The sequence below is a fragment of the Arachis duranensis genome, chromosome 7, assembly GCF_000817695.3.
Source record: "Arachis duranensis cultivar V14167 chromosome 7, aradu.V14167.gnm2.J7QH, whole genome shotgun sequence".
In the NCBI taxonomy this organism is placed as follows: Eukaryota; Viridiplantae; Streptophyta; class Magnoliopsida; order Fabales; family Fabaceae; genus Arachis; species Arachis duranensis.
In genome coordinates, this window is record NC_029778.3 from 26,322,269 (window position 1) to 26,328,392 (window position 6,124).

General features: G+C 34.1%; 1 long non-coding RNA gene across 4 annotated transcripts in view; it reads left to right on the top strand.

The window, feature by feature from the left end:
- The window catches only part of LOC107458451 (uncharacterized), a 9,899-nt gene extending 6,020 nt beyond the window's left edge, over window positions 1–3,879 (top strand). For 2 of the 4 annotated variants that reach the window (XR_001586041.3, XR_008001201.1), the window contains exons 5-6: window positions 1,071–1,365; window positions 1,568–2,116. This is a non-coding gene — a long non-coding RNA (uncharacterized LOC107458451). Of the gene's footprint in view, window positions 1–1,070; window positions 1,366–1,567; window positions 2,117–2,648; window positions 3,500–3,640; window positions 3,697–3,864 lie in introns of those variants that run through there. The other 2 variants (XR_008001202.1, XR_008001203.1) reach the window with 2 other exon arrangements.
- The last annotated feature ends 2,245 nt before the right edge of the window (window positions 3,880–6,124 follow it).

Below are 6,124 nucleotides of genomic sequence, written 5' to 3' on the forward strand. Positions count from 1 at the left end.
TACGAAAAGTTAAAAGTTTTAAGTATCTTGGGTGCATCATACAGGATAATGGAGAGATTGAACATGATGTAAATCATAGGATCCAAGCAGGTTGGTCAAAATGGCGGAGTGCATCTGGTTTTATATGCGACAAAAAAGTGCCTTTAAAACTTAAAGGTAAATTCTATCGCACCGCTATAAGACCGGCTATGCTGTATGGTACGGAGTGTTGGGCGGCTAAAGGGGAGCACGAACATAAGCTGAGTGTGGCAGAGATGAAGATGTTGAGATGGATGAGTGGTCATACGCGATTGGATAAAATAAGGAATGAAGATATAAGGGAGAAAGTTGGAGTAGCACCCATTGTGGAAAAGATGGTTGAATCGCGTCTCAGGTGGTTTGGACATGTGAGAAGAAGACCGATAGAACATCCAGTCAGGAGGGTGGATGAGATGGAAGATGGACAAAGGGCGAAAGGCAGAGGAAGACCTAAGAAGACCATCCATGAGGTGGTCAAACGAGATCTACATGTAAACGGTCTCTCTGTAGACATGATACATGACAGAGCACAATGGCGTCGCTTGATTCATGTAGCCGACCCCACTTAGTGGGACAAGGCTTTGTTGTTGTTGTTGTTAAATATTTTGTTATTCAGGTAATTTCTTCATGTTTAGTTGTAGATAATTACCATCTAATTAAATTTAGCAACCAGCTTTCTTTTAACATAGTAATTCACAGAAATGTGTATTCAAGCTATGACTGCAAAGAAGGGGTTCCTTTGAGAGTGCAGTGCTAGAATATGTGTGTAATGCTCTTTTTTTAAGGTAAGTAATTATAATTTAAATGGACTTTGAAGGGTTCCTTTGTTTAGTTCAATATTATTCTTTCTTCATAAAATTAATCCTATTTCGTTAATAGAGGTGTTGAATATCCTGAGTTTGAAAAAATTTGCTTCTATGCGCAAATACATTACAAAATAGAGTTAACTTGAATAGGTCAAAGAATAGCTTGAGTAATATTGAAACTTTCCCCCATTTCAAATCAATGATTTGAATCTCTCTCTTGCTCTCATTCCTCATTTTGCTCTGCAGCACTGAAGAAGTAGCTTCAAATTTTTGGGATTCATTTGGTGTTTATTTTCATTTGCTCCCCGTATTGGCACCGTCTACCTCTGCCGCCTGCCGCCTCAGATGATTTCCTCTCTGTCGAATACAAGAACTACAATAGCAATGCCAAAGTACAAGAACTGCCAGCATAGGATAGCCTGGTCCGACTCGCAGAAAGTACTACCCTTAACCTTACACAGCTCGCACTTCTTCATCATATCTACCTTCACTGTTTTGAACCGTGTTCATCATGCCTCAGTCTCAAAGAAGATACATTCAGGTGAGTTTTTGTTCACTATTTTTCTCTTAAAAGCTTATATAATTGTTTACATCTACCAAATACTCGGTTAGAAGGCTCTGAAATGTCATATATATAGTGAAACACGACGTATTCTTTGAAATTGTGATTGAATCAGAATAAAAGAGTTTTTATTTTGGTCAAAATTACCTATCTTTACTAACCCATGCTCTCACCGAAACAGAGAAGAAGAAAGCTAGGGGCCTTCCACGAAATGCAGGCCAAGGTTGAACAAGAGATGGACGGTGTTTAAGGTTTTTATTTTCCCCTAAAATTAGATTTTCATTTATTTAAGCTGATTTGTTTCATCTTATCTGTTAATTTTTATGGAAGATAGAAACCTGACTTTTACCATTCAGGAGGCAAAATGAGACGGTTAATTTCTTTTTTCAATATTTCTTTTCTATATGTGAAATCACTTGATATGTTTTGGTATGTACTTCTAAAGGTGTAAACTAGATAAGATGTAAATGGAAAAATATAAGTTGATTGTCGATAAGTTGTAAACTAGACAATATTTCTTTTTAAGTAGAATTGGCTCATATAGACTTAAAAATATCAAAATTATTTGGCTTTTGGAAAGTAAAGATGGAACAGTCTTATATACTATACAATGATTTTTATACACAAACTTTTTCAAGTTAATAATAATAATTATTAATGGATAAGTACCAATAAATTTTTACGATAAAACAATATTTGGCCCGAGCGTAGCGCGGGTTTTACACTAGTTTATATATAATAAGTAACTAGTCCATGTTTAAATTCTCGACACGTGGAACAACTATTTACTCAACACTTTTTCACTAAAACCAATCTCAAAACAAGATTATAATAAGATAAGGATAAATATAATACATTAGAAATATATATATATAATGCAACTGCAATCCAAACTATAATTTTCATTTCTCTTATTTAAATATTGAATATCCTGTCTCTTTTTCCTTCTTTGAAGTCTCGCATTGCAGCTCCCTGTATCTCTCCCTTCTCTAAAAGTCTCACAAACATAAAAGAAAATGGAAGAAAATTTTGATTCTGTTCTAGATGTCAATGCTAAAACACTTCACTAAAATTTCAAAGTATATGTCATAAGGATTTGAGAGGTTCTTAGCAAATTTAATAACAATGAAATTAATAGTATTAAAATGGTGCTTCAAGATTGTTTTCTAATAAGTTTATTATTTCCTATATATCGTTTTTTTTCATTAACTTCTAGAAGTAGATTTTTTATACTCCTGTCTGCATTGTCTTCATGATGGCAGGGTGGGAGAATCCATGCTTCCATTCCAAGAACAGTTGCTAATAGAAAATGGAGGAGTGTCATTGAGGCCTTTCAGGTATACATTATGTAAAATTTTGTGGTGTTGAAAAATACTACCTAGACCAAGACATATCTTAGCAAGAGGTTACTCATGTTCTCATACAGAACATGTGTTAATCATGTGGAAGATCCTTCTTTCCCACTTGAAGCTTTCTATTTCAAGACCATTCCTCAATTGGTCACTGCGCAGAAGATCGATGAGAATGATATTGTTGGTTAGATTCTACCTACATTTTCTTTTAAATAAATGTCATATCATTCTATTTAACTTGCTGCATGGTTAATAACTTGATTTTTTATGTTTTCATTAGATCTTATTGTCGAGATTGTTGGAAAGTCCGATCCTAGGAACTTAGTCACCAGCAAAGAAATGGAGACAAAACGTTTTGTTCTAGAACTAGAAGATTCAGAATGTGTTCCCTGTTATTTGTTTAAGTTGACATGTACATTAATTTTTTTTATTCAAGAGGATAACCGATGCTGTTGTTGTTTGGCTATAACAGGAACAACCGTATTCACTGCATTTTATTCGGTGAAATGGTTAACCAAATCTTACCACATCTTCAACATGAGAGGGTAGAGCCATTCATTGTGGTGTTTCAGTTATTTAAGACACATAGGTAGAATAGTATGCCTTAAATAAAGCCTGTGTTTATACAATACCTGAAATTATTACACACTAAAATTAAAATATCATTTATACGTAGTCCAAACATCTATTCAGAGCAACTTCAACGTGTCAAAGCTGCACATTAACCCGAAATTAAAGGAAGTGGTTTTGTTTAGAGATAGGTAACTATGTTGTGTAATATTTTCTACAAATACTATTACAGTTTAAAGTCTGTTCTAAAAAATTTGTTGAGAAATATTTGTGAAACTAAGAATCGGTGTGGCTTAGGGAATTCATAATCCATGTGTAATTGATCTTTTTAGGTTGTTAAATGGTGCACCATCAAACTCTGTGAGGATTAGTCAAATGTATTCACAAGGTGCTTCCTCCGATATTGATGAGCTTACCGTAGGATCTGCTATTGTCAAATCAATCGATGAAGTGCTAACAAGTATTAAGATAAATAGAAAGATTTTCTTCAATAGTAATACAGGGTTATCCAAGATAATCAAAAGCTAATCTTTAGTGTTTAAATGCTGAATTCCAGGAAGGCACGGTTTGGATTGTTGAAACCATTGTTTCAATAAATACGGGCAAAGAAGATTGGTTTTATAAATCATGTCGCAAGTGTCTAAAGAAGGTTGAAACACCTATTGGTGATAGATATGAATGTATTAAATGTGGTCACACACATGGGTGTGCAGTTTTGGGGTATGAGAATTAAAACATAAAAATAAATTGGTCCCTTTTGTTAAAACATAGTTTTGCATACTTATTGGTGGTATATGAGTCTTAAGATCTGAAATCTTTAATTTGGTACTTATATATTTTTTCTGTTTTGCATACTAAACTAAAATAAATGAGTAGTTAGTAATTATGTAGTTTTGAACCTTATCATAGCTTAAAGGCTAATAGAGTATTTGTATGTACCGATTATATTCTTATAAATCAATACATCATGCCAATTATTTTGTTGATTATATACGAGCATTAAGACTTGAAACTTTTAATTTGTTGATTTTCTTAGAACTAATCAATTTGAATACTTCTGTATATATATGATGCATTTTAAGCATCATCAATAATTGAACTCAGTTTTAAGAAATGTTGTAATTAAACTTAAAGAAATGAATAATGAGTTGGTAAACCCTAAATACAGCACAAAGATTTTGCATTAAGTAGTATCTGTGTTGTAAAGCCAAAAGCAACTAAAATTTTTTTAACCATCCGTCACATTTACAAAGTGGTTAATCTTGGACCATTAATTAGTACAAGGTGGAGATTATGGTTCATGATGGAACAGAGAGTATCAACTTGCTATTGTGGGACAGAGAAACCTATCAACTATGTGAAAAACAAGCAAAAAAGTTAAAGAGAAAGAGGTTAGTAGCTTATTCAAATTTATGAATAAATTAGTTTAAATGGTGAATATTTTTAAAAGCTTTACACTGTATTGTTGTCTAACTCAGGTCACAGGTGGGGATGAATATCTAGCTACACTTGACAATATGATGGATAAGAGGGTTCTTTTTAAGATTAATGTGAAAGATGCAAATATCAACCACTATTAGGGGTGTCAAAAATTTCTAGGAAGCGGGGATCCCCGTGGGGACCGCCCCGAATAGGGCCCCGATGATGGAAAATTTTTTCCATGAGGATGGGGATGGGGAGCGAAATTCTCCTGAGACAGGCGCGGGGACCCGAGCGGGGATCCCCGGCCCATCCCCGATAATTTTCTGAATTTTTGAATTTACTTAAATACCCTTACTTTATTAGTAATATAGGGGGTGTTTTAGTAATTTCACCCAATTAAAAACCCTAACCCTATTATTCAGTATCTCATTCTTCCATTCTTACTTTGCTGCGCCGTCTACTACTATCTCATTCAGTCATTCTTCCCTTTTCCCTTTTCACAAACCCTTGATTTCCACTCAAATCCACGTAACTTTTGATCCAGAGTTCCGATCGCCGCACCGTTTGTAGCCACGCGACTGTAGTAACGAGCTCTACAAAGCCCAGTACCTTTCAAGGTGAGAAAATAAAAATCCTAGCGCCTATTTTCTCTTCTTCGATTCGGGAATATTAAGGTTTTTAGGTGTTAATATTTTGAATAAATTGATGTTATAGGATCAAATTGAGTTGAGGAATGAGTGGACTTTGGTTCGATTGAGTCACATACAAGGTAAGGTTCATAAACCCTAACCAATATCGGTTCTAGTATGTTAAATGTGAATTTTGAGTATGTATGGTGATTTATGTAAAATTAGGTGTATAAGTGTATATGTTGGAAGCTTGGTGGTGATTGGAGCTAAGATTTTGGTTGGTTTCTCAAAGCTTGAGGGGCTGTGTTGTGACTTGTGAGGCTACCTTGGACAAAATATAGTGATCGGCCAATGTATGGTTTAGGTTTCACGCATTTAACATATAAGATTTTGTGAAAACTTAGGCTAGAGAACTATAGGATAAGCTGAAATGGTTTTATGCCTTAAATGACTAGTCTTGTGATGTTGATGGTAAATTGATGGTTAGGTTTGTGTTGGAATTGATGAGTATGTGTTATGAGAATTAATAATGGTAAGTTGAAGGTGTTGTTGGAGTATGTTAAAGATATTTTGTGATTATGGCTTGTTGATTGGTTAATAATGATTTATGGGTGTTTATTTTGGATTGATTGGTATTCTTTTGATGAATAATGTTGTGATAAAGATTGAAGAATTTTATGATGATAATAACATGTGAAATTGAAATAATATGTTGGTTGTGAGTAAATGTGTAAAGTTGAGAAAATGTGATATATTTGAGTTAGG